The sequence below is a fragment of the Bos javanicus genome, chromosome 4 (genome assembly GCF_032452875.1).
Source record: "Bos javanicus breed banteng chromosome 4, ARS-OSU_banteng_1.0, whole genome shotgun sequence".
Lineage (NCBI taxonomy): Eukaryota > Metazoa > Chordata > Mammalia > Artiodactyla > Bovidae > Bos > Bos javanicus.
Genome location: NC_083871.1, coordinates 62,390,962 through 62,406,288, shown reverse-complemented (window position 1 = coordinate 62,406,288; position 15,327 = coordinate 62,390,962).

Here is a 15,327-nt window from a genome sequence, read left to right as displayed (position 1 = left end):
TTCTAAAGATCAGTCCTGGGTGTTTGGAAGGACTGATGCTAAAGCTGAAACTCCAATACTTTGGCCACCTCATGCAAAGAGTTGACTCATTGGAAAGGACCCTGATGCTGGGAGGGATTGGGGGCAGGAGGAGAAGGGGACGACAGAGGATAAGATGGCTGGATGGCATCACCGACTCAATGGACATGAGTTTGAGTAAACTCCAGGAGTTGGTGATAGACAGGGAGGCCTGGCGTGCTGCGATTCATGGAGTCGCAAAGAGTCGGACATGACTGAGCGATTGAACTGAACTGAACTGATGATGAAAAGGACATCTTTTCGGGGTTTAGGCTCTTGTTTTGTCTCCTTTGGGCGTGATTCCCACTCCTTGCCAGATGTCACTGTTATGTGACATCTGTGAGATATGAGTTACTGTCATTAACCAGGACCTATTTTATGTTCACTTGCCATGGGCATTTTATCGGAACTCCTAAATAAATATACACATATGGGATTACATCTAACTGGGGAGGACTAATCTGTCTTTTCAGTGTAGCCTGCTGTGCAAAATACCACCCTACAGTCCTTTGTATTAATTGTAGCAGAGAGCAGATTTCATTTCATTAGGGGCAGGCCGTGATTCCACCTATGCTTTTTTTTTTTTTTTAATTAAAGGCATGTGTTAAATGTGTTATATATATTTGCATTTTTGTTAAAGATATATTTGATTACAAATATTAAGTGTTGTATATGTTTGTATATGCAAGTGATTTCTTAGCCGCTAATTCATGCCTGACTCTTTGCTACGCTATGAACTGTAGCCCGTCAGTCTCCTCTGTCCATGGATTTCTCCAGGCAAGAATATTGAAGTGGGTTGCCATTTCCTCCTTCAGGGGATCTTCCCAACCCAGGGATTGAACTGTGTCTCCTGCATTGGCAGGCTAATTCTTTACCACTGAGCTACCTGGGCAGCCCATAGGTATACATAGATTTTTTCTGAATGTTATATGTGTCTATCTGGCTTTGTGTGTATTAGTCTCTCAGTCCTGTCCAACTCTTTGCAGCCCCATGGACTGAAGCCCGCCAACCTCTGTTCATGGAATTTTTTAGGCAAGAATACTGTAGTGGGTTGCCATTCCCTTCTGCAGGGGATCTTCCTGACCCAGGTATCGAACCTGGGTCTCCTGCATGGCAGGCAGATTCTTTACTGTCTGAGCCACAGGGAAGCTCCTATCTGGCTTTATAATAGCTATTTTTGGACAATGACAGGTGAAGTGTGAGTTTTTTCTCATTCATTCCATTTTACATTTTATAGGCCTTTTCAATTTGAAATTCACTTTTCTCTTTAGCTCTGAAAATTTTCTTTGCTTATTTATTTGATAATTATCTTCTCTGCATTTATTTGTTATCATTCGTTTAGCTCTTCTCTTGGTGGATATTGGACCTCCTGGTATGATGCTCTGTGTCTTTAATCTTTATGGGCTTCCCAGATGGCTCAATGGTAAGGAATCCACCTGCCAGCACAGGAGACTCAGGTTCAATCCCTGGGTTGAAAAGGTCCTCTAGAGGAGGAAATGGCAGCTCACTCCAGTATTATTGTCTGCAAAATCCCATGGACAGAGGAGCCTGCTGGGGTCACAAAAAGTTGGACATGACTTAGTTACTGAGCACTCATGTACATTCTTATTGCTCATATGTTTCACCCCTTGGCCTTTTTACTTTTGTGCTCTGAGAGGTTTTCTAGACTTTCCTCCAATGCTTCTCTTGTATTTTTATTTCAGAATCATATTTTTTATTTTTCTTAATTAATTTATTTGTTTTTGTTTGCACCGAGTCTTCATTGCTGCATGCAGGCTTTCTCTAGTTTCAGGGAGTTGGCGTTACTCTTTGTTGTGGTGCATGGGCTTCTCAACACAGGCTCTAGGTGCACAGGCTTCAGTAGCTGTGGACACAAGCTTAGCTGCTCCATGGCATGTGGAATCTTCCTGGACCAGGGATTGAACCCGTGTCCCCTTCATCGGCAGGCAGAGTCTTACCAATTGTGCCAACAGGGAAGTTCCCAATCATATTCTTAATTTCCAAAACTACTTTCTTATACCCAGATCATCCTTTAGCATAGTTTCCTATTCTTGATTTGTAGATTAAATGGCTTTTTAAATCTCACTGAGCCTGCTGATTAGATTTCTATTTTTTGAGTAACTGAACTTGAATTATGTTCATGTTCAGTTTTCCTTGCTCTTTCTCTTTCAAACTGCTTTTTTTCTCCTAAAGTGTCTGGATAACTTTGAATGTTCATTGATATATCAGAGTGTGGACTAGGCAGGCAAATCTCTATTCATGGGCATGGACTTGTTACTGACAGACATGTCTTTAAGGTGAGCAGGTGCGGAGCAAACCATTCTGCTTCCAAAAGCCAGGATGACGACTGCTTTACTTTTAGGCTCTAACACCTCCAGTAGTTGCCTTAGTTCACTCCAGACATAGTGTAACTTTTTTTTTTTTTTTTAACGAAAAATGCCACAGCTTTCCCTCTCCCCCCACCTCTGTTTTTGTTTTTGTTTTGTTTTGTTTTGTTTAAACTAAGGATAAATGTCTACCTGCCTGACATTTGTGCAAGGAGAAAGGTATTTTCTATTTTGTTTTTAGCCCTTTCACTCATTCCCTGGTTTTCAGCTCTGCTTCTTATTTATGCTCTTGTGTGTGTTCCCTCTGAGTCCAGAGGTTCTGTGGTTCTGCTGCTTTTGGATTTGGGCAGCTTCCTCAAGGTCACTGTTTCCTAGCTGTGCTTCAAACCAATGATGCCTCTACATTTACTTTCTATCATCTGGAAATTTGTTATAATCTCTTATCTGTTGATGAGTATCCTTCTATTGACTTGCTATTGCAGGTTTATACCATTCTGTTGCTTTACCATCATTTTTCTAGGGACCAGGTGATAGAGAGTCTTATCATGGGGATTTAGTCTGTCATCCTGAAGTAGAATCCTTTAATCTATTTAAGAAGAATCCCTTAAATTCCATGGAAGATGTTTGATTTCAGCCAAGTGTTGAAAAATAAGTAGAATTTACATGGAAACAGAGAATTGTAAAAGATAGACCAAACAGAGGACAAGTTTGTGCAGTAGTGTGGAGATGGGTATTGGCCATGTTAGGTTTGAAGAATAATGAGTATGTTAGCCAAGCAGAATCCCAGAGTTCCAGCAGGAGAGTCATGGGAAATAAGACTTAAAAAATAGTCTGCATCTAGAGTTTTTAGTTCTAGATGGGAAAATTTGGCTGTTTTGAGCAGAGCAGAAAGGCAATGAAATCAGTACTTAGAAAGATTTATTTGGCATGACGTGAAATATACTTTGGAGGGAAATAGACTAGAGGAAGAGAGCCAATTAAGAAACAGGTATAATCATCCATTTATGAAATGAGGGATGGTGGCAGCAGGGAAGAAAATTGGGAAGAGATGGCAACTTAGAAATAAGAATCTATAGTACTTAGTGACTGATTAGCTATGGAGGATAAGATGACTATAAGTTTTCAGGTCTGGATAACTATGGAGAATTACTGGCATCGATGTAGTTCTAAAAGTCCCAGGTACCTATCCTAATTCCACCTCCTCTCTCTGCTAAGAGTAGGTCACACAGAGTACGATCTTTGTTTCCAGCCTAGGTTTTCACAGGCGGTAATAGTGGTGGTGGTTGTAGTGATGATGGTGGAGATAGTGCTGGTGAAAGAGGCAGTGGCAGAAATAGTGACAATGGCGGCGATGGTAACACTGAAGCTGGTGGCGGTGGTGGCGGTGATGTGGTGGAGGTGGTAACTGTGGTGGGGCTCGTGTGCAACGCAGAGGCAGCAGTGATGCAGGTGGCGTTAGTAGCACAGTCATGGTGGCAATGGAACGGTGCTGGTGGGGATTTTGGAGCAGACGTTGGTGGTCATGATGGAGGTAATAGAAGTGATGGTGATGGAGAAGAGAAGTGGTGGTGGTGACGGTGCTGGTGGAAATAGTGGTAGAGTGGTTGTATGATGAGGGTGGTGAAAGCGCAGATGGCTTCAATGATGGAGGGGGTGGTATGATGGTTCTGACGGTAGTTGTGGTGCATGATTACGGTCGGGACTGTGGTGCTGAGAAAGGTGATAGTGATAATGGTGCTGGTGAGGATGACGTGTTAGTGATAGTATAAATAATTGTGGCGGTGATTGCGGTGTGGGTTGTTACATTGATAGAGGGAGTTAGAACAGTGGGAATAAGAGGAATGATCATGAAGCTCATATTCCTGGTGACTGTGGTAGGCGTGGTAGTAGATGGCACGTCTTAGCTACGCAGCTATAACTTTAAGTCTTGGATTTACCCTTGTCTACTCATATCACATTTAGAAGAGTAGGAGAAGGCTCAGTTGTCCACATAGTTGTGTGACCCTACCCTGCCTTTTAGTCACAGCTGATTAGACTAGAAGTAGACATCCACCTCAGAAGACAGTCCTTAGGCTGGTTGAGCTGAGATTTGCAACCATTAGAGTTTAACTATGAGACTAGAATATTGTAGCTATAAGATGTGGATACTTGAATAGAAAAGACTTGTGGAGTCAGAGCCTGAGTCATCACCATGGCAATAACATGCTGTGTAGCGTTAAGGTTAAGAAAGAGTTCACGAAATAATTTTTTTTAATTAAAAATAAATAACTTTTTAAAAATTAAAAAAAAAAAAAAGAGTTCACAAGTTATGAGTAAGCCGAAAAGGGCAATGTGCCGACAGAGGCAGGAAATGAAGTGGGGGGCAGAGAGAAGCAGAAATGAGAGACAAAACAGCAGCCTCCTTCCTAACTGACAAGGTCCAAGCCTCATGGATTCCCAAAGGGACCATCCAAGTCTCTTCTGGTGTCAAGTGGCCATGAAATTGTCAATTGTATCCTTTCCATAAACTTCTTTATTTGAATTGCTTTGTGTGAGTTTCTATACCTTGCAATCAAGGATTAAGATATTTATGAAATAAATTGCTTATTTTTCATGCTATATGCAAACTTAAGGTCACTAAGCCCTCACTTAGTCGCTCAGTCGTGTCTGACTCTTTGTGACCCCATGAATTGCAGCATGCCAGGCCTTCCTGTCTATCACCAGCTCTTGGAGTTTACCCAAACTCATGTCCATTGAGTCGGTGATGCCATCCAGCCATCTCATCCTCTTTTGTCCCCTTTTCCTCCTGCCCCCAATCCCTCCCAGCCTCAAGGTCCTTTCCAATGAGTCAACTCTTCACATGCGGTGGCCAAAGTATTGGAGTTTCAGCTTTAGCATCAGTCCTTCCAATGAACACCCAGGACTGATCTCCTTTAGAATGGACTCTCCTTGCAGTCCAAGGGACTCTCAAGAGTCTTCTCCAACACCACAGTTCAAAAGCATCAATTCTTTGGTGCTCAGCTTTCTTCACAGTCCAACTCTCACATCCATACATGACCACTGGAAAAACCATAGCCTTGACTAGACGGACCTTTGTTGGCAAAGTAATGTCTCTGCTTTTCAACATGCTATCTAGGTTGGTCATAACTATCGTTCCAAGGAGTAAGCGTCTTTTAATTTCATGGCTGCAGTCACCATCTGCAGTGATTTTGGAGCCCAAAAAAATAAAGTCTGACACTGTTTCCACTGTTTCCCCATCTATTTCCCATGAAGTGATGGGACCAGGTGCCATGATCTTAGTTTTCTGAATGTTGAGCTTTAGGCCAACTTTTTCACGCTCCTCTTTCACTTTCATCAAGAGGGTCTTTAGTTCCTCTTCACTTTCTGCCATAAGGGTGGTGTCATCTGCATATCTGAGGTTATTGATATTTCTCCCAGCAATCTTGATTCCAGCTTGTGTTTCTTCCAGCCCAGCATTTCTCATGATGTGCTCTGCATTCAAGTTAAATAAGCAGGGTACCACTAATAGATGCTTTTGTGTTTGGACTCAGCTCTCTCCTCAGGAGCTTCTATGTTGAAAAGATCATGCACCAGAAAATTTTATTTAATATCAGGTCCATTTCACACAGAGTCCAGGCTTTGTTTACTATAATCTATTACTTACTAATCCCCCCTCAATATCTCAAAATTAGAGTCCCTCACCTAGAAAAACACATCCTGCTTCTCTCATGGCAGCAATGTCTCTAGACTCCTAACCTCTTGTATGCTCTTATTTTTCTGGTTCGCACTCTCTTGACTTACACCTTGACCCTCCTTCTCTGCCTTCTTCCTCCAGATGCCAAACCTGGACTGTCCATCTGTCTATGGTTTTGATTCACTCAAAAGATCCTGACTCTGGTGTCTTTCTCCCAAGGATGGATGAGCACGGCCGACTGATAAGCTACACTTAGAACCGATGCTCTACACTTCTGCCAGGTTGGTGAGAGAGGAGGTCGATCTTTATCTACTGAGTACCTGTAGCAAGTATTCTATAGCCTGTTAGGTCAGCATGACTGCCTTTATTTTATAGATGACAAACCTGAAACTCTGAGAAATTAAGGCAATATGCCCAAGTTTATATGAGTGTGGCAAATGAGTGGCAGATGGGGTGTGAACCCAAGTGTGTTTGACTTAAAACATGTTTTTCTTCAAACTGTGCTAATTTGCCAGAGATGAAATAAAGCCAGTATTAGTTGAGCACTCTGAAAGTACCCTTTAATGACCATTCAACATCCATTCTCCCCTTCCTTCTTCATACCAAAGCCCTGGTTTTGTTTGGTGTGGAAATATGTTCCTCTAAAGGACTCCATAGTCCAGGCTTCTTGAAGCAAGGAAGCATGGGCATGTGAAAGCTGGTATGAAAGTCAAAGGTTTGTATGGGGCTTTTAGGAAAGCTACTTAGAGCTTCAAGTTGGGAGGGGAGATTTCCCCCTTTATTTTTCTTGCTGCTCGGAGTGGAGCTCTGATAACCACCTTAGACATGACGAGATCCTAAAGGTGGAATCCACACTCTAGGGCAGTCGGGTCCCTAAAGGCAATGGTGCTGCCATATCAGTTTTGTTTCTGGAGTCTTCTGTGGAGGAGATAGAAACGCCTATTTTGTTTGAGCTACTTTTATATGTGGTATGATTCAAGCACCTCCTATGTGAAACACTGCTCTGGCACTCAAACCTTTGGTTGCCCCCATTTCAGATGAAGACCCTAGGTTCCAAAAAGCTTAAATAATTAACTTAAGCTCACACAGATAGTTCAGTGGTGTGTCTTGACTTTAGAGCATATTGCTGTAATAGAATGAAGTTTAAACTCCTTAACATGAAATATGAAATATCCATGATATAACCATTGTCTTTTCTCTCATCTTACACTTTGTTTTCAGAGAAGGCAATGGCAACCTGCTCCAGTACTCTTGCCTGGAAAATCCCATGGATGGAGGAGCCTGGAAGGCTGCAGTCCATGGGGTCACTAAGAGTCGGATACAGCTGAGCGACTTCACTTTCACTTTTCACTTTCATGCATTGGAGAAGGCAATGGCAACCCACTCCAGTGTTCTTGACTGGATTTGTTTTGTGCTTTTGAAAATGCTGTTTCCTCTGCCTAGAATTATCTGCCCCTAATTTTCCACTGAGAATCCCCTACTCATCCTTTAAAGTGAAAATGAAAGTGAAGTTGCTCAGTCGTGTCCGACTCTTAGTGACCCCATGGACTGCAGCCTACCAGGCTTCTCCGTCCATGGGATTTTCCAGGCAAGAATAAGGGACTGGGTTGCCATTTCCTTCTCCACAGGATCTTCCTGACCCAGGGATCGAACCCAGGTCTCTGGGATTGTAGGCAGGGATTGCACTCATCCTTTAAGACCCAGTCAAAGTGCTACCTCCTCTGAAGTCTTTCCTAAGCAGCTGTCTCATGACATAGATCTTCCTTCTTCTGTGTCCCTACTGCTCCATGCTGTGCCTTATTAAGACACCATGTGGCATATAGCATGGTAATTGTCTACATGCCTGTCTTCCTTCTAAAATGTCAACTTCTTTAGAGGTCATTATTTTCTACCTCTATATCCTCAGTATTTGTTCACTGCCTAGCACATAAGAAGAAAATTTTTACTGACTGACTGACTGCGCAAGTGAATCAAAGTAGGCATCAAGTTGCATGGTACCTTTTAGTAAACTTCAGGTGCTAAACATCACATAATGAGACTTGTCTCCTCATATGTCTCCTAGGCCACCTGGGAAGCATGGGAGCATGTCATTGTGGGGCTGCTGTCGATGGGCACTCATGAAAGCTCATGTTTCCATGGAGGCTCTTCAATTCACTCCACTCTCATTCGATAGCCTTCGTGTCTAAAGAGGATTGTGGCTTATTTCCAATTCAAAACATGGTTTTGTTAGGGAATGTGACTGAAAAGATCATAAAGATAGATCTGATTCTTGTTTGAATCCTTTCAAGAAATTAAATCAGTTCTGACACAGCATTTTTTTTTCAAGATTTTGAAAACTTCGAATCCATTTTAAACTAGATTGTGATCGACAAACCTACTGGAACATTAGCAAACAGTTAAATTCTAATTAGCCAAGTCCCTGCTAATCTCCCAGCTGTCAAAGGCATAGATAGAAACAAAAGCTTCTATTAAACCTGAGTTGATCCCTGAGGAGGAAGAGGTCAGAGGGGAGTGTTCAGTCAACTCTGAGATTATGTGAACCAAGTCTTAAGTGATAATCATAAAAAACATGCAAATATCCCTTTACTTATTTAAAAAGACATTATATTGACATGAAAACTCTCCTTTTGTCATTTTTTTCATCATTTGGAAATAGCAACCCACTCCAGTACTCTTGCCTGGAAAATCCCATGGACAGAGAAGCCTGGTAGACTAGAGTCCATGGGATCAAAAAGAGTCGGACACAACTGAGCAACTTCACTTTCATTATTTTTAGGATGAAGTTCAAAACATTTTCCCTGACTTTCTACCACCAGATAGGATTTCCAGTTGTATTTGTCACTTCCTCCTCTTCTTGGACCTTCTGCTCAAGGCTATGAGCCCTTAGATACAGAAAGTTGGGGGAAAGATAACTGTAAGATACAAGGTGGACAGAGATACTGAGATTGTGAATGGTGGTGGTGGTGGTAGGAGGGGTAGTGCATGTCGAGAACAGATGGTGAGGAAAGCTGCTTCTTGAAGATTCAAAATGGACTGTACAGAAAGACTTCAAATGTACTACTATGGGCTAGTTCTCTGTGTTTACACTTCACTGCCCTCCAACATTTCTCCTAATTGTTTTTCAGAATTCACGCAAGGGTAACCCAGTATTGTAGTGCAAGTCCTTCATTCAAGTGAAGTCACACTGAAACTTATCTATCCTCCATCCCATTGCAGTAAGAGACTTTTCTTTTACTCCTTGGTATATAGGTGAATTTTCAGGTGGAGTGGAGAAAGCAGTGTCCATTTTATATAAATCTTTATAAAACTCTCACAGGCATTTAAAATTCCCCCAAGGTTAAGAAGCATCCATTTAGAAGAGACTAATATGATTGATTAAAACAGAGCTTCTTAAAGTATGGCTTGTGGACTACTTATACTAGGATTGACTAGAGGGCTGTTTTTAATATAAATCCTTAGACCTTGACTCTTGAATTGGAAAATCTGGGGTGGGCGCCTGAGAAACTTCATTTAAAAATCCTCCCAGAAGATGTACTTTATCAGATGAGAACAACTGACTTTAAATTGATCTCAGATCAAATCAGTCGCTCAGTCGTGTCCGACTCTTTACGACCCCATGAATCACAGCACGCCAGGCCTCCCTGTCCATCACCAACTCCTGGAGTTCACTCAGACTCATGTCCATCGAGTCAGTGATGCCATCCAGCCATCTCATCCTCTGTCGTCCCCTTCTCCTCCTGCCCCCAATCCCTCCCAGCATCAGGGTCTTTTCCAATGAATCAACTCTTCGCAGGAGGTGGCCAAAGTACTGGAGTTTCAGCTTTAGCATCAGTCCTTCCAAAGATGTCCCAGGGCTGATCTCCTTTAGAATGGACTGGTTGGATCTCCTTGCAGTCCAAGGGACTCTCAAGAGTGTTCTCCAACACCACAGTTCAAAAGCATCAATTCTTTGGCGCTCAGCCTTCTTCACAGTCCAACTCTCACATCCATACATGACCACAGGAAAAACCATAGCCTTGACTAGATGAACCTTTGTTGGCAAAGTAATGTCTCTGCTTTTGAATATGCTATCTAGGTTGGTTATAACTTTCCTTCCAAGGAGTAAGCATCTTTTAATTTCATGGCTGCAGTCACCATCTGTAGTGATTTTGGAGCCCCCCAAAATAAAGTCTGACACTGTTTCCACTGTTTCCCCATCTACTTCCCATAAAGTGGTGGGACCAGATGCCATGATCTTCGTTTTCTGAATGTTGAGCTTTAAGCCAACTTTTTCACTCTCCACTTTCACTTTCATCAAGAGGCTTTTGAGTTCCTCTTCACTTTCTGCCATAAGGGTGGTGTCATCTGCATATCTGAGGGTATTGATATTTCTCCCGGCAATCTTGATTCCAGCTTGTGCTTCTTCCAGCCCAGCGTTTCTCATGATGTACTCTGCATAGAAGTTAAATAAGCAGGGTGACAGTATACAGCCTTGACGAACTCCTTTTCCTATTTGGAACCAGTCTGTTGTTCCATGTCCAGTTCTAACTGTTGCTTCCTGATCTGCATACAAATTTCTCAAGAGGCAGATCAGGTGGTCTGGTATTCCCATCTCTTTCAGAATTTTCCACAGTTTATTGTGATCCACACAGTCAAAGGCTTTGGCATAGTCAATAAAGCAGAAATAGATGTTTTTCTGGAACTCTCTTGCTTTTTCTATGAACCAGCGGATGTTGGCAATTTGATCTCTGGTTCCTCTGCCTTTTCTAAAACCAGCTTGAACATCTGGAAGTTCACGGTTCACATATAGTTGAAGCCTGGCTTGGAGAATTTTGAGCATTACTTTACTAGCGTGTGAGATGAGTGCAATTGTGTAGTAGTTTGAGCATTCTTTGGCATTGCCTTTCATAGGGATTGGAATGAAAACTGACCTTTTCCAGTCCTGTGGCCACTGCTGAGTTTTCCAAATTTTCTGGCATACTGAGTGCAGCACTTTCACAGCATCATCTTTCAGGATTTGGACTAGCTCAACTGGAATTCCATCACCTCCACTAGCTTTGTTCGTAGTGATGCTTTCTAAGGCCCACTTGACTTGACATTTCAGGATGTCTGGCTCTAGGTGAGTGATCACACCATCGTGATTATCTGGGTCATGAAGATCTTTTTTGTACAGTTCTTCTGTGTATTCTTGCCACCTCTTCTTAATATCTTCTGCTTCTGTTAGGTCCATACCATTTCTGTCCTTTATCGAGCTCATCTTTGCATGAAACGTTCCTTTGGTATCTCTGATTTTCTTGAAGAGATCCCTAGTCTTTCCCATTCTGTTGTTTTCCTCTATTTCTTTGCATTGACCGCTGAAGAAGGCTTTCTTATCTCTTCTTGCTATTCTTTGGAACTCTGCTTTCAGATGTTTATATCTTTCCTTTTCTCCTTTGCTTTTCGCTTCTCTTCTTTTCACAGCTATTTGTAAAGCCTCCCCAGATAGCCATTTTGCTTTTTTGCATTTCTTTTCCATGTGGATGGTCTTGATCCCTATCTCCTGTACAATGTCATGAACCTCATTTCATAGCTCATCAGGCACTCCATCTATCAGATCTAGGCCCTTAAATCTATTTCTCACTTCCACTGTATAATCATAAGGGATTTGATTTAGGTCATACCTGAATGGTCTAGTGGTTTTCCCTACTTTCTTCAATTTAAGTCTGAATTTGGCAATAAGGAGTTCATGGTCTGAGCCACAGTCAGCTCCTGGTCTTGTTTTTGCTGACTGTATAGAGCTTCTCCATCTTTGGCTACAAAGAATATAATCAATCTGATTTCGATGTTGACCATCTGGTGATGTCCATGTATAGAGTCTTCTCTTAAACTGATCTAGGTTCATGTTTATTGGTACTTTATAATTACACATATTCCTGAATACTCAAAGTTGAAAAGTTAACGGCTTGAGTGTGCCTGAAAGATAATTATATCATCAGAATTAATTATGATTTGTCCTCCTTCCTTCAATTTTTGCATGTTTTTTTTTTCCTTCTCATCTTACACTGGCTATATTGTAGAACAGGTGTTGGCAAATTATAGTCCACAGCCCTAATCCAACCACCATCTATTTTTGTATGACCCATGAACAGTTTTTACATTTCTAAATGGTTGATCTATAAGTACCTACATAATATTCTCTACGTTGCCTCTTGGCAGCCAAAGTCTAAAGTATTTCCCACCTAGCTCTTTACTGAGAAAGTCTGATGACCCACCAACAAAGAATGAGAGCTCCTGTTCTTCATATCCCTGATTGTCAGCTTTTGGTATTGACAGAATTTTTTTAGCATCTAATTTTTTTTTATACATCTAATAGGTGTATAGAAGTGTCTCGTGGTTCTAATTTACATGTTTCTAATGGCTAATGATGTTTAGTATCTTAAGTGAAGTGAAGCCGCTCAGTCGTGTCCTACTCTTTGCGACCCCATAGACTGTAGCCTACCAGGCTCCTCTGTCCATGGGATTTTCCAGGCAATAGTACTGGAGTGGATTGCCATTTCCTTCTCCAGGGGATGTTCCCCACCTAGGGATTGAACCTGGGTCTCCTGCGTTGTAGGCAGATGCTTTACCATCTGAGCCACCAGGGAAGCCCTTTAGTATCTTAATGTGTTTATTTGCCATCCAGATATCTTCTTTGCTGAAATGTCTGTTCAAATCTTTGAACCTTTATGAAAAACTGAATTCTTTCCTTATTGTGGAGTTTTAAGAATTCTTTATATATTTTGGATACAAGTCCTTTGTCAGAAATAGTTTGCAAGTATTTAATTCTGTTGAGTGTTTTATGCAGAAGAAAAATTTTTAATTTTAATTAAGTCCAGTGTATCATTAAAAATATTTTTCCCCATGTCATGCTGTTGGTATTATATGCAAGAACTCTTTGTTTAACCCAAAGTCACAAAAATTTTCTCCTGTGTTTTCTTCTGAAAGTTTTGTGGTTTTACAAAATTTTACATTTAGAGTTATAATTGGTTAAGTTACTGTTATAAGATGTGAAGTAAAGTTTGAGTTTCTTTCTTTTCTTTTTTTTTTTGCATATGGGTATTCAGTTGTTTCAGAGGCAGTTTTAGAAAGACTATTAGTTAGACTATTAGACTATTTTAGACTATTAGCGCTCAGCTTTCTTTATAGTCCAACTCTATCAAAAATAAGTTAACCATATTTATGTAGGTCTCATTCTGTTTGAATCCTCCAGCTTTACTCTTCAAAATTACTTTGATTATTCTAGCTCATTTACTTTTCCATATAAATTTGAAAGTCAGCCTATTTATATATTCAAAAATTCTGTGGTATTTTTATTGCAATTGAGTTAAATCTAAAGATCAAATTGGGGAAAATTAATTTTCATTTAAGATTTTAATACATCTTAACTTTGTTGAGTGTTTGAATTCATGGATACAGAAAGTATCTTCATTTACTTAGGTCTTCTTTGATATTGCATCAAATTTTGTAGTTTTCAAGATACAGATACTAAACATGGTTTTGGTTGGGTTTTTTTCATTTGTTTTGATTTTATGCCTAAGTTTTCTCTTTTTTCAAGCTATCTAAATAGTACTTATTTTTTTTCAGTTTCTAATTGTTGATTGCTGATAAATAGGACTACAGTTGGTTTTTGTGTGTTGCCCTTGTATCCTGTGATCTTGCTAAACTCACTTGCAAGTTCTAGGATCTTTTTGGTGTTGAATTTTATCAAATGCTTTTTCTGCAGCAGCTGATGTATGATCATGTGGGCTTTTTTTGCTTTAGTCAGTTAAATGGTAGATTATATTGGTTTATTTTTAAATTCTGAAACTGCCTAGTGTTTCTGCAGTAAAAATATATATATATATATTTTTTTTGGTGATGTATTGCTTCTTATACTGATTGCTGGAATTGATTTGATGATGTTTTCTTAAGGATTTTAATCTCATTTATAAGGATTTATGTCCTTAGTTTTCTTTTCTTATGCTATTTTTGTCTTGTTTGGTATCAGGTTAATGCTGCTGCATGACATGACTTGGAAAATGTTTTCCCTTCTTCTATCTTCTGGAAGATATTACGTCTAATTTCTGCTATTATTTCTTTATATTTGTTAGAATACACCAATGAAACCATGTGGACTGAAAACTTTCTTTTTGGGGAGTGTTTAAACTAAATTTTCCACTTCCTCAAGAGACATAGACTAGTAGGATTCTGTTCCTTTGTGGATGAATTTTGGTAGTTTGTGACTTTCAAGGAATTGGACCATTTCATCTAAGCTGTTAAACTTTTATCCATAGGGTTGTTTAATATTTCTATATTATTCTTTTACTGTCTATGGGGTCTATATTGATATTCTCTTTTTCATTTTTGATGTTAGTAATTATTGTCTTCTTTACTTTTTCGTTTCTGTCAATCTGTTCATAGTTTTACCTTTATAATTATTGTTACAAAGAATCAGCTTTTAGTTTCATTAATCTTCTTTGTTGCTTTTCTCTTTTTCAGTTTTAGTGATTTCTGCTCTTATGTTTATTTGTGTTTCCTTTCCTCTACTTGGACATATGTATTTTAACTGTTATACTATCACAGCTTAACACTTAACCACTTAATTTTGTTTCAACTCAAATGATTATAGTATGTCTTCAACCGGTTATTTTCAAAGAAAATAATACATATGTCATATGACTTTTTAAGCCCTGCCTCCTTGAAAATTTTTCTCTGTTGGTCATACATGAAAGCCAACCTAAAATTCTTAGGTTGCAACATTTTCCCTTTATAAACCTATAGATGTGGCTTCACTGTCATCTAGAATTAAATTATAGAGGTATCTGAAGCTACCCTTATTTGTGTTCTGCCTTAAGAAACAGATTTTCCCTTCTGCTAATGACATTTTAAATTTATTCTTGTAGTTTAAATTTTTCTAAGAAATGGGCCAGTTTCCAATAGTTTTTACCTGGTGTTTGATCTCCAAGTCTTTATTCAGCTCAGAAAAGTTAATAGATGATATTAAAAGTTATTAAATGATTATTGCTTTATATAATGTTTTTTTGTTAAATAATAGTTCTGGTCTCTTCATAGTAAATACTATTGGTTATTCAAATAGTGATTTACCATTCCTTATTCTATATTTCTATTGACTTTCAGGAGAAGGCAATGGCACCCCACTCCAGTACCCCTTGCTTGGAAAATCCCATGGATGGAGGAGCCTGTTAGGCTGCAATCCATGGGGTCGCTAAGAGTCGGACACGACTGAGCGACTTCACTTTCACTTTTCACTTTCATACTTTGGAGAAGGAAATG